The sequence below is a fragment of the Rana temporaria genome, unplaced genomic scaffold, assembly GCF_905171775.1.
Source record: "Rana temporaria unplaced genomic scaffold, aRanTem1.1, whole genome shotgun sequence".
Classification (NCBI taxonomy): Eukaryota; Metazoa; Chordata; class Amphibia; order Anura; family Ranidae; genus Rana; species Rana temporaria.
In genome coordinates this window covers 1-23,171 of record NW_024404825.1, presented here as the reverse complement: position 1 = coordinate 23,171, position 23,171 = coordinate 1, and the positions used below count along the sequence as shown (strand labels likewise).

General features: G+C 45.3%; 22 non-coding genes across 22 annotated transcripts; all 22 read left to right on the top strand.

The window, feature by feature from the left end:
* The first annotated feature begins 945 nt into the window (after window positions 1-945).
* On the top strand, window positions 946-1,030 carry TRNAR-UCU. The gene is given in 2 exon segments: window positions 946-982; window positions 995-1,030. It is a non-coding gene; the product is annotated as a tRNA-Arg (tRNA).
* Window positions 1,031-1,910: 880 nt separating this feature from the next.
* TRNAR-UCU lies at window positions 1,911-1,995 on the top strand. Its single transcript is given in 2 exon segments — window positions 1,911-1,947; window positions 1,960-1,995. It is a non-coding gene; the product is annotated as a tRNA-Arg (tRNA).
* An 880-nt stretch (window positions 1,996-2,875) lies between these two features.
* Window positions 2,876-2,960, top strand: TRNAR-UCU. The gene is given in 2 exon segments: window positions 2,876-2,912; window positions 2,925-2,960. It is a non-coding gene; the product is annotated as a tRNA-Arg (tRNA).
* Window positions 2,961-3,840: 880 nt separating this feature from the next.
* Window positions 3,841-3,925, top strand: TRNAR-UCU. The gene is given in 2 exon segments: window positions 3,841-3,877; window positions 3,890-3,925. It is a non-coding gene; the product is annotated as a tRNA-Arg (tRNA).
* Window positions 3,926-4,805: 880 nt separating this feature from the next.
* Window positions 4,806-4,890, top strand: TRNAR-UCU. Its single transcript is given in 2 exon segments — window positions 4,806-4,842; window positions 4,855-4,890. It is a non-coding gene; the product is annotated as a tRNA-Arg (tRNA).
* An 880-nt stretch (window positions 4,891-5,770) lies between these two features.
* Window positions 5,771-5,855, top strand: TRNAR-UCU. The gene is given in 2 exon segments: window positions 5,771-5,807; window positions 5,820-5,855. It is a non-coding gene; the product is annotated as a tRNA-Arg (tRNA).
* Window positions 5,856-6,735: 880 nt separating this feature from the next.
* Window positions 6,736-6,820, top strand: TRNAR-UCU. The gene is given in 2 exon segments: window positions 6,736-6,772; window positions 6,785-6,820. It is a non-coding gene; the product is annotated as a tRNA-Arg (tRNA).
* An 880-nt stretch (window positions 6,821-7,700) lies between these two features.
* Window positions 7,701-7,785, top strand: TRNAR-UCU. The gene is given in 2 exon segments: window positions 7,701-7,737; window positions 7,750-7,785. It is a non-coding gene; the product is annotated as a tRNA-Arg (tRNA).
* Window positions 7,786-8,665: 880 nt separating this feature from the next.
* TRNAR-UCU lies at window positions 8,666-8,750 on the top strand. Its single transcript is given in 2 exon segments — window positions 8,666-8,702; window positions 8,715-8,750. It is a non-coding gene; the product is annotated as a tRNA-Arg (tRNA).
* Window positions 8,751-9,626: 876 nt separating this feature from the next.
* On the top strand, window positions 9,627-9,711 carry TRNAR-UCU. Its single transcript is given in 2 exon segments — window positions 9,627-9,663; window positions 9,676-9,711. It is a non-coding gene; the product is annotated as a tRNA-Arg (tRNA).
* Window positions 9,712-10,591: 880 nt separating this feature from the next.
* On the top strand, window positions 10,592-10,676 carry TRNAR-UCU. Its single transcript is given in 2 exon segments — window positions 10,592-10,628; window positions 10,641-10,676. It is a non-coding gene; the product is annotated as a tRNA-Arg (tRNA).
* Window positions 10,677-11,556: 880 nt separating this feature from the next.
* TRNAR-UCU lies at window positions 11,557-11,641 on the top strand. The gene is given in 2 exon segments: window positions 11,557-11,593; window positions 11,606-11,641. It is a non-coding gene; the product is annotated as a tRNA-Arg (tRNA).
* Window positions 11,642-12,521: 880 nt separating this feature from the next.
* TRNAR-UCU lies at window positions 12,522-12,606 on the top strand. Its single transcript is given in 2 exon segments — window positions 12,522-12,558; window positions 12,571-12,606. It is a non-coding gene; the product is annotated as a tRNA-Arg (tRNA).
* Window positions 12,607-13,487: 881 nt separating this feature from the next.
* TRNAR-UCU lies at window positions 13,488-13,572 on the top strand. Its single transcript is given in 2 exon segments — window positions 13,488-13,524; window positions 13,537-13,572. It is a non-coding gene; the product is annotated as a tRNA-Arg (tRNA).
* An 880-nt stretch (window positions 13,573-14,452) lies between these two features.
* Window positions 14,453-14,537, top strand: TRNAR-UCU. The gene is given in 2 exon segments: window positions 14,453-14,489; window positions 14,502-14,537. It is a non-coding gene; the product is annotated as a tRNA-Arg (tRNA).
* Window positions 14,538-16,381: 1,844 nt separating this feature from the next.
* On the top strand, window positions 16,382-16,466 carry TRNAR-UCU. Its single transcript is given in 2 exon segments — window positions 16,382-16,418; window positions 16,431-16,466. It is a non-coding gene; the product is annotated as a tRNA-Arg (tRNA).
* An 880-nt stretch (window positions 16,467-17,346) lies between these two features.
* Window positions 17,347-17,431, top strand: TRNAR-UCU. Its single transcript is given in 2 exon segments — window positions 17,347-17,383; window positions 17,396-17,431. It is a non-coding gene; the product is annotated as a tRNA-Arg (tRNA).
* An 880-nt stretch (window positions 17,432-18,311) lies between these two features.
* Window positions 18,312-18,396, top strand: TRNAR-UCU. Its single transcript is given in 2 exon segments — window positions 18,312-18,348; window positions 18,361-18,396. It is a non-coding gene; the product is annotated as a tRNA-Arg (tRNA).
* Window positions 18,397-19,276: 880 nt separating this feature from the next.
* TRNAR-UCU lies at window positions 19,277-19,361 on the top strand. Its single transcript is given in 2 exon segments — window positions 19,277-19,313; window positions 19,326-19,361. It is a non-coding gene; the product is annotated as a tRNA-Arg (tRNA).
* Window positions 19,362-20,241: 880 nt separating this feature from the next.
* TRNAR-UCU lies at window positions 20,242-20,326 on the top strand. The gene is given in 2 exon segments: window positions 20,242-20,278; window positions 20,291-20,326. It is a non-coding gene; the product is annotated as a tRNA-Arg (tRNA).
* Window positions 20,327-21,206: 880 nt separating this feature from the next.
* TRNAR-UCU lies at window positions 21,207-21,291 on the top strand. The gene is given in 2 exon segments: window positions 21,207-21,243; window positions 21,256-21,291. It is a non-coding gene; the product is annotated as a tRNA-Arg (tRNA).
* An 879-nt stretch (window positions 21,292-22,170) lies between these two features.
* TRNAR-UCU lies at window positions 22,171-22,255 on the top strand. Its single transcript is given in 2 exon segments — window positions 22,171-22,207; window positions 22,220-22,255. It is a non-coding gene; the product is annotated as a tRNA-Arg (tRNA).
* Window positions 22,256-23,171: the final 916 nt, after the last annotated feature.

Genomic DNA, 23,171 nt, shown 5'->3' with positions numbered 1-23,171 from the left:
AGCGCATTGGACTTCTAGCTGGTGTAGTAATTCAAAGGTTGTGGGTTCGAGTCCCACCAGAGTCGGTTTTATATAGTTCTTGTTCATAGTGATGCTGCTCTAATGCTATAAAGTAATGGATTCCATTCATAAGGGAGCTGTAGTGAAGAGGATTTGCCGTAAAAAGTTAATGATAGCGCATAGTGGTTCAGGCTTCACTGGAGCGTTGATATCAGCAAAATTGGAGGTACCCCGTGGAATTCAGAGCAATGAGAGGGATAGGTAAGCTAACCTGCATTCTATTGTTCCCTTCACTCATGCCAGGTGCAGGCACTAATTCTTTACTGTGTCCTCTTTTGTCAGCCCCACAACCATTTACTGTCCAAATCTTGCTACCTTCACCTCAATAAGAATTCCAAAGAATGCCCCATCTTAACCAATGACACCACCAAACGTCCACTTCACTCCCTTGATATCTCTCGCCTTGACTATTGCAACTCCCTACTCTTTTCTCTCCTTCCAAGAACTCCTGTTTGCTAGCTCCCTCAACACTTCCTCCCATGCTGGCCTCTGGGATTTCCCCAGGGGCTCTCCCATCCTCTCAAATTCCCTACTCCAATCTATATGGCTATTTCCCACTATGTATGCCTCAGGTGATCCCTGGAAACTCATCTCTTCAGGGAAGTCTTTGCTGCCATTACCTAATAGCGGAGCTTTTCCTTTCTCCAGCAACTCATCAACGGTACAAATACTGCTAATTAACATGAGCTTCGGTTCCCACCTAAAGACCAAACGATCTAGCACTAAGGCACATGCCCAAGCAGGTAGATTTCAATCTTAAACTGTATCTGGACCAGATCTTGAGCTCATCCCTATTATTTAGTAGCGACCAGTATTCGGATGTGTTTATTTGCTATGACTTGGATAGTTCCTCAGGCAAGGTCCTCTGACAGCATCCTCAGAGAGGGCTCTGTGGCGCAATGGATAGCGCATTGGACTTCTAGCTGGTGTAGTAATTCAAAGGTTGTGGGTTCGAGTCCCACCAGAGTCGGTTTTATATAGTCCTTGTTCATAGTGATGCTGCTCTAATGCTATAAAGTAATTGATTCCATTCATAAGGGAGCTGTAGTGAAGAGGATTTGCCGTAAAAAGTTAATGATAGCGCATAGTGGTTCAGGCTTCTCTTGAGCGTTGATATCAGCAAAATTGGAGGTACCCCGTGGAATTCAGAGCAATGAGAGGGATAGGTAAGCTAACCTGCATTCTATTGTTCCCTTCCCTCATGCCAGGTGCAGGCACTAATTCTTTACTGTGTCCTCTTTTGTCAGCCCCACAACCATTTACTGTCCAAATCTTGCTACCTTCACCTCAATAAGAATTCCAAAGAATGCCCCATCTTAACCAATGACACCACCAAACGTCCACTTCACTCCCTTGATATCTCTCGCCTTGACTATTGCAACTCCCTACTCTTTTCTCTCCTTCCAAGAACTCCTGTTTGCTAGCTCCCTCAACACTTCCTCCCATGCTGGCCTCTGGGATTTCCCCAGGGGCTCTCCCATCCTCTCAAATTCCCTACTCCAATCTATATGGCTATTTCCCACTATGTATGCCTCAGGTGATCCCTGGAAACTCATCTCTTCAGGGAAGTCTTTCCTGCCATTACCTAATAGCGGAGCTTTTCCTTTCTCCAGCAACTCATCAACGGTACAAATACTGCTACTTAACATGAGCTTCGGTTCCCACCTAAAGATCAAACGATCTAGCACTAAGGCACATGCCCAAGCAGGTAGATTTCAATCTTAAACTGTATCTGGACCAGATCTTGAGCTCATCCCTATTATTTAGTAGCAGCCAGTATTCGGATGTGTTTATTTGCTATGACTTGGATAGTTCCTCAGGCAAGGTCCTCTGACAGCATCCTCAGAGAGGGCTCTGTGGCGCAATGGATAGCGCATTGGACTTCTAGCTGGTGTAGTAATTCAAAGGTTGTGGGTTCGAGTCCCACCAGAGTCGGTTTTATATAGTCCTTGTTCATAGTGATGCTGCTCTAATGCTATAAAGTAATGGATTCCATTCATAAGGGAGCTGTAGTGAAGAGGATTTGCCGTAAAAAGTTAATGATAGCGCATAGTGGTTCAGGCTTCATTGGAGCGTTGATATCAGCAAAATTGGAGGTACCCCGTGGAATGCAGAGCAATGAGAGGGATAGGTAAGCTAACCTGCATTCTATTGTTCCCTTCCCTCATGCCAGGTGCAGGCACTAATTCTTTACTGTGTCCTCTTTTGTCAGCCCCACAACCATTTACTGTCCAAATCTTGCTACCTTCACCTCAATAAGAATTCCAAAGAATGCCCCATCTTAACCAATGACACCACCAAACGTCCACTTCACTCCCTTGATATCTCTCGCCTTGACTATTGCAACTCCCTACTCTTTTCTCTCCTTCCAAGAACTCCTGTTTGCTAGCTCCCTCAACACTTCCTCCCATGCTGGCCTCTGGGATTTCCCCAGGGGCTCTCCCATCCTCTCAAATTCCCTACTCCAATCTATATGGCTATTTCCCACTATGTATGCCTCAGGTGATCCCTGGAAACTCATCTCTTCAGGGAAGTCTTTCCTGCCATTACCTAATAGCGGAGCTTTTCCTTTCTCCAGCAACTCATCAACGGTACAAATACTGCTAATTAACATGAGCTTCGGTTCCCACCTAAAGATCAAACGATCTAGCACTAAGGCACATGCCCAAGCAGGTAGATTTCAATCTTAAACTGTATCTGGACCAGATCTTGAGCTCATCCCTATTATTTAGTAGCGACCAGTATTCGGATGTGTTTATTTGCTATGACTTGGATAGTTCCTCAGGCAAGGTCCTCTGACAGCATCCTCAGAGAGGGCTCTGTGGCGCAATGGATAGCGCATTGGACTTCTAGCTGGTGTAGTAATTCAAAGGTTGTGGGTTCGAGTCCCACCAGAGTCGGTTTTATATAGTCCTTGTTCATAGTGATGCTGCTCTAATGCTATAAAGTAATGGATTCCATTCATAAGGGAGCTGTAGTGAAGAGGATTTGCCGTAAAAAGTTAATGATAGCGCATAGTGGTTCAGGCTTCACTGGAGCGTTGATATCAGCAAAATTGGAGGTACCCCGTGGAATTCAGAGCAATGAGAGGGATAGGTAAGCTAACCTGCATTCTATTGTTCCCTTCACTCATGCCAGGTGCAGGCACTAATTCTTTACTGTGTCCTCTTTTGTCAGCCCCACAACCATTTACTGTCCAAATCTTGCTACCTTCACCTCAATAAGAATTCCAAAGAATGCCCCATCTTAACCAATGACACCACCAAACGTCCACTTCACTCCCTTGATATCTCTCGCCTTGACTATTGCAACTCCCTACTCTTTTCTCTCCTTCCAAGAACTCCTGTTTGCTAGCTCCCTCAACACTTCCTCCCATGCTGGCCTCTGGGATTTCCCCAGGGGCTCTCCCATCCTCTCAAATTCCCTACTCCAATCTATATGGCTATTTCCCACTATGTATGCCTCAGGTGATCCCTGGAAACTCATCTCTTCAGGGAAGTCTTTGCTGCCATTACCTAATAGCGGAGCTTTTCCTTTCTCCAGCAACTCATCAACGGTACAAATACTGCTAATTAACATGAGCTTCGGTTCCCACCTAAAGATCAAACGATCTAGCACTAAGGCACATGCCCAAGCAGGTAGATTTCAATCTTAAACTGTATCTGGACCAGATCTTGAGCTCATCCCTATTATTTAGTAGCGACCAGTATTCGGATGTGTTTATTTGCTACGACTTGGATAGTTCCTCAGGCAAGGTCCTCTGACAACATCCTCAGAGAGGGCTCTGTGGCGCAATGGATAGCGCATTGGACTTCTAGCTGGTGTAGTAATTCAAAGGTTGTGGGTTCGAGTCCCACCAGAGTCGGTTTTATATAGTTCTTGTTCATAGTGATGCTGCTCTAATGCTATAAAGTAATGGATTCCATTCATAAGGGAGCTGTAGTGAAGAGGATTTGCCGTAAAAAGTTAATGATAGCGCATAGTGGTTCAGGCTTCACTGGAGCGTTGATATCAGCAAAATTGGAGGTACCCCGTGGAATTCAGAGCAATGAGAGGGATAGGTAAGCTAACCTGCATTCTATTGTTCCCTTCCCTCATGCCAGGTGCAGGCACTAATTCTTTACTGTGTCCTCTTTTGTCAGCCCCACAACCATTTACTGTCCAAATCTTGCTACCTTCACCTCAATAAGAATTCCAAAGAATGCCCCATCTTAACCAATGACACCACCAAACGTCCACTTCACTCCCTTGATATCTCTCGCCTTGACTATTGCAACTCCCTACTCTTTTCTCTCCTTCCAAGAACTCCTGTTTGCTAGCTCCCTCAACACTTCCTCCCATGCTGGCCTCTGGGATTTCCCCAGGGGCTCTCCCATCCTCTCAAATTCCCTACTCCAATCTATATGGCTATTTCCCACTATGTATGCCTCAGGTGATCTCTGGAAACTCATCTCTTCAGGGAAGTCTTTCCTGCCATTACCTAATAGCGGAGCTTTTCCTTTCTCCAGCAACTCATCAACGGTACAAATACTGCTAATTAACATGAGCTTCGGTTCCCACCTAAAGATCAAACGATCTAGCACTAAGGCAAATGCCCAAGCAGGTAGATTTCAATCTTAAACTGTATCTGGACCAGATCTTGAGCTCATCCCTATTATTTAGTAGCGACCAGTATTCGGATGTGTTTATTTGCTATGACTTGGATAGTTCCTCAGGCAAGGTCCTCTGACAGCATCCTCAGAGAGGGCTCTGTGGCGCAATGGATAGCGCATTGGACTTCTAGCTGGTGTAGTAATTCAAAGGTTGTGGGTTCGAGTCCCACCAGAGTCGGTTTTATATAGTCCTTGTTCATAGTGATGCTGCTCTAATGCTATAAAGTAATTGATTCCATTCATAAGGGAGCTGTAGTGAAGAGGATTTGCCGTAAAAAGTTAATGATAGCGCATAGTGGTTCAGGCTTCACTTGAGCGTTGATATCAGCAAAATTGGAGGTACCCCGTGGAATTCAGAGCAATGAGAGGGATAGGTAAGCTAACCTGCATTCTATTGTTCCCTTCACTCATGCCAGGTGCAGGCACTAATTCTTTACTGTGTCCTCTTTTGTCAGCCCCACAACCATTTACTGTCCAAATCTTGCTACCTTCACCTCAATAAGAATTCCAAAGAATGCCCCATCTTAACCAATGACACCACCAAACGTCCACTTCACTCCCTTGATATCTCTCGCCTTGACTATTGCAACTCCCTACTCTTTTCTCTCCTTCCAAGAACTCCTGTTTGCTAGCTCCCTCAACACTTCCTCCCATGCTGGCCTCTGGGATTTCCCCAGGGGCTCTCCCATCCTCTCAAATTCCCTACTCCAATCTATATGGCTATTTCCCACTATGTATGCCTCAGGTGATCCCTGGAAACTCATCTCTTCAGGGAAGTCTTTCCTGCCATTACCTAATAGCGGAGCTTTTCCTTTCTCCAGCAACTCATCAACGGTACAAATACTGCTACTTAACATGAGCTTCGGTTCCCACCTAAAGATCAAAAGATCTAGCACTAAGGCACATGCCCAAGCAGGTAGATTTCAATCTTAAACTGTATCTGGACCAGATCTTGAGCTCATCCCTATTATTTAGTAGCGACCAGTATTCGGATGTGTTTATTTGCTATGACTTGGATAGTTCCTCAGGCAAGGTCCTCTGACAGCATCCTCAGAGAGGGCTCTGTGGCGCAATGGATAGCGCATTGGACTTCTAGCTGGTGTAGTAATTCAAAGGTTGTGGGTTCGAGTCCCACCAGAGTTGGTTTTATATAGTCCTTGTTCATAGTGATGCTGCTCTAATGCTATAAAGTAATGGATTCCATTCATAAGGGAGCTGTAGTGAAGAGGATTTGCCGTAAAAAGTTAATGATAGCGCATAGTGGTTCAGGCTTCACTGGAGCGTTGATATCAGCAAAATTGGAGGTACCCCATGGAATTCAGAGCAATGAGAGGGATAGGTAAGCTAACCTGCATTCTATTGTTCCCTTCCCTCATGCCAGGTGCAGGCACTAATTCTTTACTGTGTCCTCTTTTGTCAGCCCCACAACCATTTACTGTCCAAATCTTGCTACCTTCACCTCAATAAGAATTCCAAAGAATGCCCCATCTTAACCAATGACACCACCAAACGTCCACTTCACTCCCTTGATATCTCTCGCCTTGACTATTGCAACTCCCTACTCTTTTCTCTCCTTCCAAGAACTCCTGTTTGCTAGCTCCCTCAACACTTCCTCCCATGCTGGCCTCTGGGATTTCCCCAGGGGCTCTCCCATCCTCTCAAATTCCCTACTCCAATCTATATGGCTATTTCCCACTATGTATGCCTCAGGTGATCCCTGGAAACTCATCTCTTCAGGGAAGTCTTTCCTGCCATTACCTAATAGCGGAGCTTTTCCTTTCTCCAGCAACTCATCAACGGTACAAATACTGCTACTTAACATGAGCTTCGGTTCCCACCTAAAGATCAAACGATCTAGCACTAAGGCACATGCCCAAGCAGGTAGATTTCAATCTTAAACTGTATCTGGACCAGATCTTGAGCTCATCCCTATTATTTAGTAGCGACCAGTATTCGGATGTGTTTATTTGCTATGACTTGGATAGTTCCTCAGGCAAGGTCCTCTGACAGCATCCTCAGAGAGGGCTCTGTGGCGCAATGGATAGCGCATTGGACTTCTAGCTGGTGTAGTAATTCAAAGGTTGTGGGTTCGAGTCCCACCAGAGTCGGTTTTATATAGTCCTTGTTCATAGTGATGCTGCTCTAATGCTATAAAGTAATGGATTCCATTCATAAGGGAGCTGTAGTGAAGAGGATTTGCCGTAAAAAGTTAATGATAGCGCATAGTGGTTCAGGCTTCACTGGAGCGTTGATATCAGCAAAATTGGAGGTACCCCGTGGAATGCAGAGCAATGAGAGGGATAGGTAAGCTAACCTGCATTCTATTGTTCCCTTCCCTCATGCCAGGTGCAGGCACTAATTCTTTACTGTGTCCTCTTATGTCAGCCCGACAACCATTTACTGTCCAAATCTTGCTACCTTCACCTCAATAAGAATTCCAAAGAATGCCCCATCTTAACCAATGACACCACCAAACGTCCACTTCACTCCCTTGATATCTCTCGCCTTGACTATTGCAACTCCCTACTCTTTTCTCTCCTTCCATGAACTCCTGTTTGCTAGCTCCCTCAACACTTCCTCCCATGCTGGCCTCTGGGATTTCCCCAGGGGCTCTCCCATCCTCTCAAATTCCCTACTCCAATCTATATGGCTATTTCCCACTATGTATGCCTCAGGTGATCCCTGGAAACTCATCTCTTCAGGGAAGTCTTTCCTGCCATTACCTAATAGCGGAGCTTTTCCTTTCTCCAGCAACTCATCAACGGTACAAATACTGCTACTTAACATGAGCTTCGGTTCCCACCTAAAGATCAAACGATCTAGCACTAAGGCACATGCCCAAGCAGGTAGATTTCAATCTTAAACTGTATCTGGACCAGATCTTGAGCTCATCCCTATTATTTAGTAGCGACCAGTATTCGGATGTGTTTATTTGCTATGACTTGGATAGTTCCTCAGGCAAGGTCCTCTGACAGCATCCTCAGAGAGGGCTCTGTGGCGCAATGGATAGCGCATTGGACTTCTAGCTGGTGTAGTAATTCAAAGGTTGTGGGTTCGAGTCCCACCAGAGTCGGTTTTATATAGTCCTTGTTCATAGTGATGCTGCTCTAATGCTATAAAGTAATGGATTCCATTCATAAGGGAGCTGTAGTGAAGAGGATTTGCCGTAAAAAGTTAATGATAGCGCATAGTGGTTCAGGCTTCACTGGAGCGTTGATATCAGCAAAATTGGAGGTACCCCGTGGAATGCAGAGCAATGAGAGGGATAGGTAAGCTAACCTGCATTCTATTGTTCCCTTCCCTCATGCCAGGTGCAGGCACTAATTCTTTACTGTGTCCTCTTTTGTCAGCCCGACAACCATTTACTGTCCAAATCTTGCTACCTTCACCTCAATAAGAATTCCAAAGAATGCCCCATCTTAACCAATGACACCACCAAACGTCCACTTCACTCCCTTGATATCTCTCGCCTTGACTATTGCAACTCCCTACTCTTTTCTCTCCTTCCAAGAACTCCTGTTTGCTAGCTCCCTCAACACTTCCTCCCATGCTGGCCTCTGGGATTTCCCCAGGGGCTCTCCCATCCTCTCAAATTCCCTACTCCAATCTATATGGCTATTTCCCACTATGTATGCCTCAGGTGATCCCTGGAAACTCATCTCTTCAGGGAAGTCTTTCCTGCCATTACCTAATAGCGGAGCTTTTCCTTTCTCCAGCAACTCATCAACGGTACAAATACTGCTAATTAACATGAGCTTCGGTTCCCACCTAAAGATCAAACGATCTAGCACTAAGGCACATGCCCAAGCAGGTAGATTTCAATCTTAAACTGTATCTGGACCAGATCTTGAGCTCATCCCTATTATTTAGTAGCGACCAGTATTCGGATGTGTTTATTTGCTATGACTTGGATAGTTCCTCAGGCAAGGTCCTCTGACAGCATCCTCAGAGAGGGCTCTGTGGCGCAATGGATAGCGCATTGGACTTCTAGCTGGTGTAGTAATTCAAAGGTTGTGGGTTCGAGTCCCACCAGAGTTGGTTTTATATAGTCTTGTTCATAGTGATGCTGCTCTAATGCTATAAGATGGATTCCATTCATAAGGGAGCTGTAGTGAAGAGGATTTGCCGTAAAAAGTTAATGATAGCGCATAGTGGTTCAGGCTTCACTGGAGCGTTGATATCAGCAAAATTGGAGGTACCCCGTGGAATTCAGAGCAATGAGAGGGATAGGTAAGCTAACCTGCATTCTATTGTTCCCTTCACTCATGCCAGGTGCAGGCACTAATTCTTTACTGTGTCCTCTTTTGTCAGCCCCACAACCATTTACTGTCCAAATCTTGCTACCTTCACCTCAATAAGAATTCCAAAGAATGCCCCATCTTAACCAATGACACCACCAAACGTCCACTTCACTCCCTTGATATCGCTCGCCTTGACTATTGCAACTCCCTACTCTTTTCTCTCCTTCCAAGAACTCCTGTTTGCTAGCTCCCTCAACACTTCCTCCCATGCTGGCCTCTGGGATTTCCCCAGGGGCTCTCCCATCCTCTCAAATTCCCTACTCCAATCTATATGGCTATTTCCCACTATGTATGCCTCAGGTGATCCCTGGAAACTCATCTCTTCAGGGAAGTCTTTCCTGCCATTACCTAATAGCGGAGCTTTTCCTTTCTCCAGCAACTCATCAACGGTACAAATACTGCTAATTAACATGAGCTTCGGTTCCCACCTAAAGATCAAACGATCTAGCACTAAGGCACATGCCCAAGCAGGTAGATTTCAATCTTAAACTGTATCTGGACCAGATCTTGAGCTCATCCCTATTATTTAGTAGCGACCAGTATTCGGATGTGTTTATTTGCTATGACTTGGATAGTTCCTCAGGCAAGGTCCTCTGACAGCATCCTCAGAGAGGGCTCTGTGGCGCAATGGATAGCGCATTGGACTTCTAGCTGGTGTAGTAATTCAAAGGTTGTGGGTTCGAGTCCCACCAGAGTCGGTTTTATATAGTTCTTGTTCATAGTGATGCTGCTCTAATGCTATAAAGTAATGGATTCCATTCATAAGGGAGCTGTAGTGAAGAGGATTTGCCATAAAAAGTTAATGATAGCGCATAGTGGTTCAGGCTACTCTTGAGCGTTGATATCAGCAAAATTGGAGGTACCCCGTGGAATTCAGATCAATGAGAGGGATAGGTAAGCTAACCTGCATTCTATTGTTCCCTTCCCTCATGCCAGGTGCAGGCACTAATTCTTTACTGTGTCCTCTTTTGTCAGCCCCACAACCATTTACTGTCCAAATCTTGCTACCTTCACCTCAATAAGAATTCCAAAGAATGCCCCATCTTAACCAATGACACCACCAAACGTCCACTTCACTCCCTTGATATCTCTCGCCTTGGCTATTGCAACTCCCTACTCTTTTCTCTCCTTCCAAGAACTCCTGTTTGCTAGCTCCCTCAACACTTCCTCCCATGCTGGCCTCTGGGATTTCCCCAGGGGCTCTCCCATCCTCTCAAATTCCCTACTCCAATCTATATGGCTATTTCCCACTATGTATGCCTCAGGTGATCCCTGGAAACTCATCTCTTCAGGGAAGTCTTTCCTGCCATTACCTAATAGCGGAGCTTTTCCTTTCTCCAGCAACTCATCAACGGTACAAATACTGCTACTTAACATGAGCTTCGGTTCCCACCTAAAGATCAAACGATCTAGCACTAAGGCACATGCCCAAGCAGGTAGATTTCAATCTTAAACTGTATCTGGACCAGATCTTGAGCTCATCCCTATTATTTAGTAGCAGCCAGTATTCGGATGTGTTTATTTGCTATGACTTGGATAGTTCCTCAGGCAAGGTCCTCTGACAGCATCCTCAGAGAGGGCTCTGTGGCGCAATGGATAGCGCATTGGACTTCTAGCTGGTGTAGTAATTCAAAGGTTGTGGGTTCGAGTCCCACCAGAGTCGGTTTTATATAGTCCTTGTTCATAGTGATGCTGCTCTAATGCTATAAAGTAATTGATTCCATTCATAAGGGAGCTGTAGTGAAGAGGATTTGCCGTAAAAAGTTAATGATAGCGCATAGTGGTTCAGGCTTCTCTTGAGCGTTGATATCAGCAAAATTAGAGGTACCCCGTGGAATTCAGAGCAATGAGAGGGATAGGTAAGCTAACCTGCATTCTATTGTTCCCTTCCCTCATGCCAGGTGCAGGCACTAATTCTTTACTGTGTCCTCTTTTGTCAGCCCCACAACCATTTACTGTCCAAATCTTGCTACCTTCACCTCAATAAGAATTCCAAAGAATGCCCCATCTTAACCAATGACACCACCAAACGTCCACTTCACTCCCTTGATATCTCTCGCCTTGACTATTGCAACTCCCTACTCTTTTCTCTCCTTCCAAGAACTCCTGTTTGCTAGCTCCCTCAACACTTCCTCCCATGCTGGCCTCTGGGATTTCCCCAGGGGCTCTCCCATCCTCTCAAATTCCCTACTCCAATCTATATGGCTATTTCCCACTATGTATGCCTCAGGTGATCCCTGGAAACTCATCTCTTCAGGGAAGTCTTTCCTGCCATTACCTAATAGCGGAGCTTTTCCTTTCTCCAGCAACTCATCAACGGTACAAATACTGCTAATTAACATGAGCTTCGGTTCCCACCTAAAGATCAAACGATCTAGCACTAAGGCACATGCCCAAGCAGGTAGATTTCAATCTTAAACTGTATCTGGACCAGATCTTGAGCTCATCCCTATTATTTAGTAGCGACCAGTATTCGGATGTGTTTATTTGCTATGACTTGGATAGTTCCTCAGGCAAGGTCCTCTGACAGCATCCTCAGAGAGGGCTCTGTGGCGCAATGGATAGCGCATTGGACTTCTAGCTGGTGTAGTAATTCAAAGGTTGTGGGTTCGAGTCCCACCAGAGTCGGTTTTATATAGTTTTTGTTCATAGTGATGCTGCTCTAATGCTATAAAGTAATGGATTCCATTCATAAGGGAGCTGTAGTGAAGAGGATTTGCCATAAAAAGTTAATGATAGCGCATAGTGGTTCAGGCTACTCTTGAGCATTGATATCAGCAAAATTGGAGGTACCCCGTGGAATTCAGATCAATGAGAGGGATAGGTAAGCTAACCTGCATTCTATTGTTCCCTTCCCTCATGCCAGGTGCAGGCACTAATTCTTTACTGTGTCCTCTTTTGTCAGCCCCACAACCATTTACTGTCCAAATCTTGCTACCTTCACCTCAATAAGAATTCCAAAGAATGCCCCATCTTAACCAATGACACCACCAAACGTCCACTTCACTCCCTTGATATCTCTCGCCTTGACTATTGCAACTCCCTACTCTTTTCTCTCCTTCCAAGAACTCCTGTTTGCTAGCTCCCTCAACACTTCCTCCCATGCTGGCCTCTGGGATTTCCCCAGGGGCTCTCCCATCCTCTCAAATTCCCTACTCCAATCTATATGGCTATTTCCCACTATGTATGCCTCAGGTGATCCCTGGAAACTCATCTCTTCAGGGAAGTCTTTGCTGCCATTACCTAATAGCGGAGCTTTTCCTTTCTCCAGCAACTCATCAACGGTACAAATACTGCTACTTAACATGAGCTTCGGTTCCCACCTAAAGATCAAACGATCTAGCACTAAGGCACATGCCCAAGCAGGTAGATTTCAATCTTAAACTGTATCTGGACCAGATCTTGAGCTCATCCCTATTATTTAGTAGCGACCAGTATTCGGATGTGTTTATTTGCTATGACTTGGATAGTTCCTCAGGCAAGGTCCTCTGACAGCATCCTCAGAGAGGGCTCTGTGGCGCAATGGATAGCGCATTGGACTTCTAGCTGGTGTAGTAATTCAAAGGTTGTGGGTTCGAGTCCCACCAGAGTCAGTTTTATATAGTCCTTGTTCATAGTGATGCTGCTCTAATGCTATAAAGTAATGGATTCCATTCATAAGGGAGCTGTAGTGAAGAGGATTTGCCGTAAAAAGTTAATGATAGCGCATAGTGGTTCAGGCTTCTCTTGAGCGTTGATATCAGCAAAATTAGAGGTACCCCGTGGAATTCAGAGCAATGAGAGGGATAGGTAAGCTAACCTGCATTCTATTGTTCCCTTCCCTCATGCCAGGTGCAGGCACTAATTCTTTACTGTGTCCTCTTTTGTCAGCCCCACAACCATTTACTGTCCAAATCTTGCTACCTTCACCTCAATAAGAATTCCAAAGAATGCCCCATCTTAACCAATGACACCACCAAACGTCCACTTCACTCCCTTGATATCTCTCGCCTTGACTATTGCAACTCCCTACTCTTTTCTCTCCTTCCAAGAACTCCTGTTTGCTAGCTCCCTCAACACTTCCTCCCATGCTGGCCTCTGGGATTTCCCCAGGGGCTCTCCCATCCTCTCAAATTCCCTACTCCAATCTATATGGCTATTTCCCCACTATGTATGCCTCAGGTGATCTCTGGAAACTCATCTCTTCAGGGAAGTCTTTCCTGCCATTACCTAATAGCTGAGCTTTTCCTTTCTCCAGCAACTCATCAACGGTACAAATACTGCTACTTAACATGAGCTTCGGTTCCCACCTAAAGATCAAAAGATCTAGCACTAAGGCACATGCCCAAGCAGGTAGATTTCAATCTTAAACTGTATCTGGACCAGATCTTGAGCTCATCCCTATTATTTAGTAGCGACCAGTATTCGGATGTGTTTATTTGCTATGACTTGGATAGTTCCTCAGGCAAGGTCCTCTGACAGCATCCTTAGAGAGGGCTCTGTGGCGCAATGGATAGCGCATTGGACTTCTAGCTGGTGTAGTAATTCAAAGGTTGTGGGTTCGAGTCCCACCAGAGTCGGTTTTATATAGTTCTTGTTCATAGTGATGCTGCTCTAATGCTATAAAGTAATGGATTCCATTCATAAGGGAGCTGTAGTGAAGAGGATTTGCCGTAAAAAGTTAATGATAGCGCATAGTGGTTCAGGCTTCTCTTGAGCGTTGATATCAGCAAAATTAGAGGTACCCCGTGGAATTCAGAGCAATGAGAGGGATAGGTAAGCAAACCTGCATTCTATTGTTCCCTTCCCTCATGCCAGGTGCAGGCACTAATTCTTTACTGTGTCCTCTTTTGTCAGCCCCACAACCATTTACTGTCCAAATCTTGCTACCTTCACCTCAATAAGAATTCCAAAGAATGCCCCATCTTAACCAATGACACCACCAAACGTCCACTTCACTCCCTTGATATCTCTCGCCTTGACTATTGCAACTCCCTACTCTTTTCTCTCCTTCCAAGAACTCCTGTTTGCTAGCTCCCTCAACACTTCCTCCCATGCTGGCCTCTGGGATTTCCCCAGGGGCTCTCCCATCCTCTCAAATTCCCTACTCCAATCTATATGGCTATTTCCCACTATGTATGCCTCAGGTGATCCCTGGAAACTCATCTCTTCAGGGAAGTCTTTCCTGCCATTACCTAATAGCGGAGCTTTTCCTTTCTCCAGCAACTCATCAACGGTACAAATACTGCTACTTAACATGAGCTTCGGTTCCCACCTAAAGATCAAACGATCTAGCACTAAGGCACATGCCCAAGCAGGTAGATTTCAATCTTAAACTGTATCTGGACCAGATCTTGAGCTCATCCCTATTATTTAGTAGCGACCAGTATTCGGATGTGTTTATTTGCTATGACTTGGATAGTTCCTCAGGCAAGGTCCTCTGACAGCATCCTCAGAGAGGGCTCTGTGGCGCAATGGATAGCGCATTGGACTTCTAGCTGGTGTAGTAATTCAAAGGTTGTGGGTTCGAGTCCCACCAGAGTCGGTTTTATATAGTCTTGTTCATAGTGATGCTGCTCTAATGCTATAAAGTAATGGATTCCATTCATAAGGGAGCTGTAGTGAAGAGGATTTGCCATAAAAAGTTAATGATAGCGCATAGTGGTTCAGGCTACTCTTGAGCATTGATATCAGCAAAATTGGAGGTACCCCGTGGAATTCAGATCAATGAGAGGGATAGGTAAGCTAACCTGCATTCTATTGTTCCCTTCACTCATGCCAGGTGCAGGCACTAATTCTTTACTGTGTCCTCTTTTGTCAGCCCCACAACCATTTACTGTCCAAATCTTGCTACCTTCACCTCAATAAGAATTCCAAAGAATGCCCCATCTTAACCAATGACACCACCAAACGTCCACTTCACTCCCTTGATATCTCTCGCCTTGACTATTGCAACTCCCTACTCTTTTCTCTCCTTCCAAGAACTCCTGTTTGCTAGCTCCCTCAACACTTCCTCCCATGCTGGCCTCTGGGATTTCCCCAGGGGCTCTCCCATCCTCTCAAATTCCCTACTCCAATCTATATGGCTATTTCCCACTATGTATGCCTCAGGTGATCCCTGGAAACTCATCTCTTCAGGGAAGTCTTTCCTGCCATTACCTAATAGCGGAGCTTTTCCTTTCTCCAGCAACTCATCAACGGTACAAATACTGCTACTTAACATGAGCTTCGGTTCCCACCTAAAGATCAAACGATCTAGCACTAAGGCACATGCCCAAGCAGGTAGATTTCAATCTTAAACTGTATCTGGACCAGATCTTGAGCTCATCCATATTATTTAGTAGCGACCAGTATTCGGATGTGTTTATTTGCTATGACTTGGATAGTTCCTCAGGCAAGGTCCTCTGACAGCATCCTCAGAGAGGGCTCTGTGGTGCAATGGATAGCGCATTGGACTTCTAGCTGGTGTAGTAATTCAAAGGTTGTGGGTTTGAGTCCCACCAGAGTCGGTTTTATATAGTCCTTGTTCATAGTGATGCTGCTCTAATGCTATAAAGTAATGGATTCCATTCATAAGGGAGCTGTAGTGAAGAGGATTTGCCGTAAAAAGTTAATGATAGCGCATAGTGGTTCAGGCTTCACTGGAGCATTGATATCAGCAAAATTGGAGGTACCCCGTGGAATTCAGAGCAATGAGAGGGATAGGTAAGCTAACCTGCATTCTATTGTTCCCTTCCCTCATGCCAGGTGCAGGCACTAATTCTTTACTGTGTCCTCTTTTGTCAGCCCCACAACCATTTACTGTCCAAATCTTGCTACCTTCACCTCAATAAGAATTCCAAAGAATGCCCCATCTTAACCAATGACACCACCAAACGTCCACTTCACTCCCTTGATATCTCTCGCCTTGACTATTGCAACTCCCTACTCTTTTCTCTCCTTCCAAGAACTCCTGTTTGCTAGCTCCCTCAACACTTCCTCCCATGCTGGCCTCTGGGATTTCCCCAGGGGCTCTCCCATCCTCTCAAATTCCCTACTCCAATCTATATGGCTATTTCCCACTATGTATGCCTCAGGTGATCCCTGGAAACTCATCTCTTCAGGGAAGTCTTTGCTGCCATTACCTAATAGCGGAGCTTTTCCTTTCTCCAGCAACTCATCAACGGTACAAATACTGCTAATTAACATGAGCTTCGGTTCCCACCTAAAGATCAAACGATCTAGCACTAAGGCACATGCCCAAGCAGGTAGATTTCAATCTTAAACTGTATCTGGACCAGATCTTGAGCTCATCCCTATTATTTAGTAGCGACCAGTATTCGGATGTGTTTATTTGCTATGACTTGGATAGTTCCTCAGGCAAGGTCCTCTGACAGCATCCTCAGAGAGGGCTCTGTGGCGCAATGGATAGCGCATTGGACTTCTAGCTGGTGTAGTAATTCAAAGGTTGTGGGTTCGAGTCCCACCAGAGTCGGTTTTATATAGTCCTTGTTCATAGTGATGCTGCTCTAATGCTATAAAGTAATGGATTCCATTCATAAGGGAGCTGTAGTGAAGAGGATTTGCCGTAAAAAGTTAATGATAGCGCATAGTGGTTCAGGCTACTCTTGAGCATTGATATCAGCAAAATTGGAGGTACCCCGTGGAATTCAGATCAATGAGAGGGATAGGTAAGCTAACCTGCATTCTATTGTTCCCTTCACTCATGCCAGGTGCAGGCACTAATTCTTTACTGTGTCCTCTTTTGTCAGCCCCACAACCATTTACTGTCCAAATCTTGCTACCTTCACCTCAATAAGAATTCCAAAGAATGCCCCATCTTAACCAATGACACCACCAAACGTCCACTTCACTCCCTTGATATCTCTCGCCTTGACTATTGCAACTCCCTACTCTTTTCTCTCCTTCCAAGAACTCCTGTTTGCTAGCTCCCTCAACACTTCCTCCCATGCTGGCCTCTGGGATTTCCCCAGGGGCTCTCCCATCCTCTCAAATTCCCTACTCCAATCTATATGGCTATTTCCCACTATGTATGCCTCAGGTGATCCCTGGAAACTCATCTCTTCAGGGAAGTCTTTGCTGCCATTACCTAATAGCGGAGCTTTTCCTTTCTCCAGCAACTCATCAACGGTACAAATACTGCTAATTAACATGAGCTTCGGTTCCCACCTAAAGATCAAACGATCTAGCACTAAGGCAAATGCCCAAGCAGGTAGATTTCAATCTTAAACTGTATCTGGACCAGATCTTGAGCTCATCCCTATTATTTAGTAGCGACCAGTATTCGGATGTGTTTATTTGCTATGACTTGGATAGTTCCTCAGGCAAGGTCCTCTGACAGCATCCTCAGAGAGGGCTCTGTGGCGCAATGGATAGCGCATTGGACTTCTAGCTGGTGTAGTAATTCAAAGGTTGTGGGTTCGAGTCCCACCAGAGTCGGTTTTATATAGTTCTTGTTCATAGTGATGCTGCTCTAATGCTATAAAGTAATGGATTCCATTCATAAGAGAGCTGTAGTGAAGAGGATTTGCCATAAAAAGTTAATGATAGCGCATAGTGGTTCAGGCTTCACTGGAGCGTTGATATCAGCAAAATTGGAGGTACCCCGTGGAATTCAGAGCAATGAGAGGGATAGGTAAGCTAACCTGCATTCTATTGTTCCCTTCCCTCATGCCAGGTGCAGGCACTAATTCTTTACTGTGTCCTCTTTTGTCAGCCCCACAACCATTTACTGTCCAAATCTTGCTACCTTCACCTCAATAAGAATTCCAAAGAATGCCCCATCTTAACCAATGACACCACCAAACGTCCACTTCACTCCCTTGATATCTCTCGCCTTGACTATTGCAACTCCCTACTCTTTTCTCTCCTTCCAAGAACTCCTGTTTGCTAGCTCCCTCAACACTTCCTCCCATGCTGGCCTCTGGGATTTCCCCAGGGGCTCTCCCATCCTCTCAAATTCCCTACTCCAATCTATATGGCTATTTCCCACTATGTATGCCTCAGGTGATCCCTGGAAACTCATCTCTTCAGGGAAGTCTTTCCTGCCATTACCTAATAGCGGAGCTTTTCCTTTCTCCAGCAACTCATCAACGGTACAAATACTGCTACTTAACATGAGCTTCGGTTCCCACCTAAAGATCAAACGATCTAGCACTAAGGCACATGCCCAAGCAGGTAGATTTCAATCTTAAACTGTATCTGGACCAGATCTTGAGCTCATCCCTATTATTTAGTAGCGACCAGTATTCGGATGTGTTTATTTGCTATGACTTGGATAGTTCCTCAGGCAAGGTCCTCTGACAGCATCCTCAGAGAGGGCTCTGTGGCGCAATGGATAGCGCATTGGACTTCTAGCTGGTGTAGTAATTCAAAGGTTGTGGGTTCGAGTCCCACCAGAGTCGGTTTTATATAGTTCTTGTTCATAGTGATGCTGCTCTAATGCTATAAAGTAATGGATTCCATTCATAAGGGAGCTGTAGTGAAGAGGATTTGCCGTAAAAAGTTAATGATAGCGCATAGTGGTTCAGGCTTCACTGGAGCGTTGATATCAGCAAAATTGGAGGTACCCCGTGGAATGCAGAGCAATGAGAGGGATAGGTAAGCTAACCTGCATTCTATTGTTCCCTTCCCTCATGCCAGGTGCAGGCACTAATTCTTTACTGTGTCCTCTTGTGTCAGCCCGACAACCATTTACTGTCCAAATCTTGCTACCTTCACCTCAATAAGAATTCCAAAGAATGCCCCATCTTAACCAATGACACCACCAAACGTCCACTTCACTCCCTTGATATCTCTCGCCTTGACTATTGCAACTCCCTACTCTTTTCTCTCCTTCCAAGAACTCCTGTTTGCTAGCTCCCTCAACACTTCCTCCCATGCTGGCCTCTGGGATTTCCCCAGGGGCTCTCCCATCCTCTCAAATTCCCTACTCCAATCTATATGGCTATTTCCCACTATGTATGCCTCAGGTGATCCCTGGAAACTCATCTCTTCAGGGAAGTCTTTCCTGCCATTACCTAATAGCGGAGCTTTTCCTTTCTCCAGCAACTCATCAACGGTACAAATACTGCTAATTAACATGAGCTTCGGTTCCCACCTAAAGATCAAACGATCTAGCACTAAGGCACATGCCCAAGCAGGTAGATTTCAATCTTAAACTGTATCTGGACCAGATCTTGAGCTCATCCCTATTTTTTAGTAGCGACCAGTATTCGGATGTGTTTATTTGCTACGACTTGGATAGTTCCTCAGGCAAGGTCCTCTGACAGCATCCTCAGAGAGGGCTCTGTGGCGCAATGGATAGCGCATTGGACTTCTAGCTGGTGTAGTAATTCAAAGGTTGTGGGTTCGAGTCCCACCAGAGTCGGTTTTATATAGTTCTTGTTCATAGTGATGCTGCTCTAATGCTATAAAGTAATGGATTCCATTCATAAGGGAGCTGTAGTGAAGAGGATTTGCCGTAAAAAGTTAATGATAGCGCATAGTGGTTCAGGCTACTCTTGAGCATTGATATCAGCAAAATTGGAGGTACCCCGTGGAATTCAGAGCAATGAGAGGGATAGGTAAGCTAACCTGCATTCTATTGTTCCCTTCACTCATGCCAGGTGCAGGCACTAATTCTTTACTGTGTCCTCTTTTGTCAGCCCCACAACCATTTACTGTCCAAATCTTGCTACCTTCACCTCAATAAGAATTCCAAAGAATGCCCCATCTTAACCAATGACACCACCAAACGTCCACTTCACTCCCTTGATATCTCTCGCCTTGACTATTGCAACTCCCTACTCTTTTCTCTCCTTCCAAGAACTCCTGTTTGCTAGCTCCCTCAACACTTCCTCCCATGCTGGCCTCTGGGATTTCCCCAGGGGCTCTCCCATCCTCTCAAATTCCCTACTCCAATCTATATGGCTATTTCCCACTATGTATGCCTCAGGTGATCCCTGGAAACTCATCTCTTCAGGGAAGTCTTTCCTGCCATTACCTAATAGCGGAGCTTTTCCTTTCTCCAGCAACTCATCAACGGTACAAATACTGCTAATTAACATGAGCTTCGGTTCCCACCTAAAGATCAAACGATCTAGCACTAAGGCACATGCCCAAGCAGGTAGATTTCAATCTTAAACTGTATCTGGACCAGATCTTGAGCTCATCCCTATTATTTAGTAGCGACCAGTATTCGGATGTGTTTATTTGCTATGACTTGGATAGTTCCTCAGGCAAGGTCCTCTGACAGCATCCTCAGAGAGGGCTCTGTGGCGCAATGGATAGCGCATTGGACTTCTAGCTGGTGTAGTAATTCAAAGGTTGTGGGTTCGAGTCCCACCAGAGTCGGTTTTATATAGTCCTTGTTCATAGTGATGCTGCTCTAATGCTATAAAGTAATGGATTCCATTCATAAGGGAGCTGTAGTGAAGAGGATTTGCCGTAAAAAGTTAATGATAGCGCATAGTGGTTCAGGCTTCTCTTGAGCGTTGATATCAGCAAAATTAGAGGTACCCCGTGGAATTCAGAGCAATGAGAGGGATAGGTAAGCAAACCTGCATTCTATTGTTCCCTTCCCTCATGCCAGGTGCAGGCACTAATTCTTTACTGTGTCCTCTTGTGTCAGCCCGACAACCATTTACTGTCCAAATCTTGCTACCTTCACCTCAATAAGAATTCCAAAGAATGCCCCATCTTAACCAATGACACCACCAAACGTCCACTTCACTCCCTTGATATCTCTCGCCTTGACTATTGCAACTCCCTACTCTTTTCTCTCCTTCCAAGAACTCCTGTTTGCTAGCTCCCTCAACACTTCCTCCCATGCTGGCCTCTGGGATTTCCCCAGGGGCTCTCCCATCCTCTCAAATTCCCTACTCCAATCTATATGGCTATTTCCCACTATGTATGCCTCAGGTGATCCCTGGAAACTCATCTCTTCAGGGAAGTCTTTCCTGCCATTACCTAATAGCGGAGCTTTTCCTTTCTCCAGCAACTCATCAACGGTACAAATACTGCTACTTAACATGAGCTTCGGTTCCCACCTAAAGATCAAACGATCTAGCACTAAGGCACATGCCCAAGCAGGTAGATTTCAATCTTAAACTGTATCTGGACCAGATCTTGAGCTCATCCCTATTATTTAGTAGCGACCAGTATTCGGATGTGTTTATTTGCTATGACTTGGATAGTTCCTCAGGCAAGGTCCTCTGACAGCATCCTCAGAGAGGGCTCTGTGGCGCAATGGATAGCGCATTGGACTTCTAGCTGGTGTAGTAATTCAAAGGTTGTGGGTTCGAGTCCCACCAGAGTTGGTTTTATATAGTCTTGTTCATAGTGATGCTGCTCTAATGCTATAAAGTAATGGATTCCATTCATAAGGGAGCTGTAGTGAAGAGGATTTGCCGTAAAAAGTTAATGATAGCGCATAGTGGTTCAGGCTTCTCTTGAGCATTGATATCAGCAAAATTGGAGGTACCCCGTGGAATTCAGAGCAATGAGAGGGATAGGTAAGCTAACCTGCATTCTATTGTTCCCTTCCCTCATGCCAGGTGCAGGCACTAATTCTTTACTGTGTCCTCTTTTGTCAGCCCCACAACCATTTACTGTCCAAATCTTGCTACCTTCACCTCAATAAGAATTCCAAAGAATGCCCCATCTTAACCAATGACACCACCAAACGTCCACTTCACTCCCTTGATATCTCTCGCCTTGACTATTGCAACTCCCTACTCTTTTCTCTCCTTCCAAGAACTCCTGTTTGCTAGCTCCCTCAACACTTCCTCCCATGCTGGCCTCTGGGATTTCCCCAGGGGCTCTCCCATCCTCTCAAATTCCCTACTCCAATCTATATGGCTATTTCCCACTATGTATGCCTCAGGTGATCCCTGGAAACTCATCTCTTCAGGGAAGTCTTTCCTGCCATTACCTAATAGCGGAGCTTTTCCTTTCTCCAGCAACTCATCAACGGTACAAATACTGCTACTTAACATGAGCTTCGGTTCCCACCTAAAGATCAAACGATCTAGCACTAAGGCACATGCCCAAGCAGGTAGATTTCAATCTTAAACTGTATCTGGACCAGATCTTGAGCTCATCCCTATTATTTAGTAGCGACCAGTATTCGGATGTGTTTATTTGCTATGACTTGGATAGTTCCTCAGGCAAGGTCCTCTGACAGCATCCTCAGAGAGGGCTCTGTGGCGCAATGGATAGCGCATTGGACTTCTAGCTGGTGTAGTAATTCAAAGGTTGTGGGTTCGAGTCCCACCAGAGTCGGTTTTATATAGTTCTTGTTCATAGTGATGCTGCTCTAATGCTATAAAGTAATGGATTCCATTCATAAGGGAGCTGTAGTGAAGAGGATTTGCCGTAAAAAGTTAATGATAGCGCATAGTGGTTCAGGCTTCTCTTGAGCGTTGATATCAGCAAAATTGGAGGTACCCCGTTGAATTCAGAGCAATGAGAGGGATAGGTAAGCTAACCTGCATTCTATTGTTCCCTTCCCTCATGCCAGGTGCAGGCACTAATTCTTTACTGTGTCCTCTTGTGTCAGCCCGACAACCATTTACTGTCCAAATCTTGCTACCTTCACCTCAATAAGAATTCCAAAGAATGCCCCATCTTAACCAATGACACCACCAAACGTCCACTTCACTCCCTTGATATCTCTCGCCTTGACTATTGCAACTCCCTACTCTTTTCTCTCCTTCCAAGAACTCCTGTTTGCTAGCTCCCTCAACACTTCCTCCCATGCTGGCCTCTGGGATTTCCCCAGGGGCTCTCCCATCCTCTCAAATTCCCTACTCCAATCTATATGGCTATTTCCCACTATGTATGCCTCAGGTGATCCCTGGAAACTCATCTCTTCAGGGAAGTCTTTCCTGCCATTACCTAATAGCGGAGCTTTTCCTTTCTCCAGCAACTCATCAACGGTACAAATACTGCTACTTAACATGAGCTTCGGTTCCCACCTAAAGATCAAACGATCTAGCACTAAGGCACATGCCCAAGCAGGTAGATTTCAATCTTAAACTGTATCTGGACCAGATCTTGAGCTCATCCCTATTATTTAGTAGCGACCAGTATTCGGATGTGTTTATTTGCTACGACTTGGATAGTTCCTCAGGCAAGGTCCTCTGACAACATCCTCAGAGAGGGCTCTGTGGCGCAATGGATAGCGCATTGGACTTCT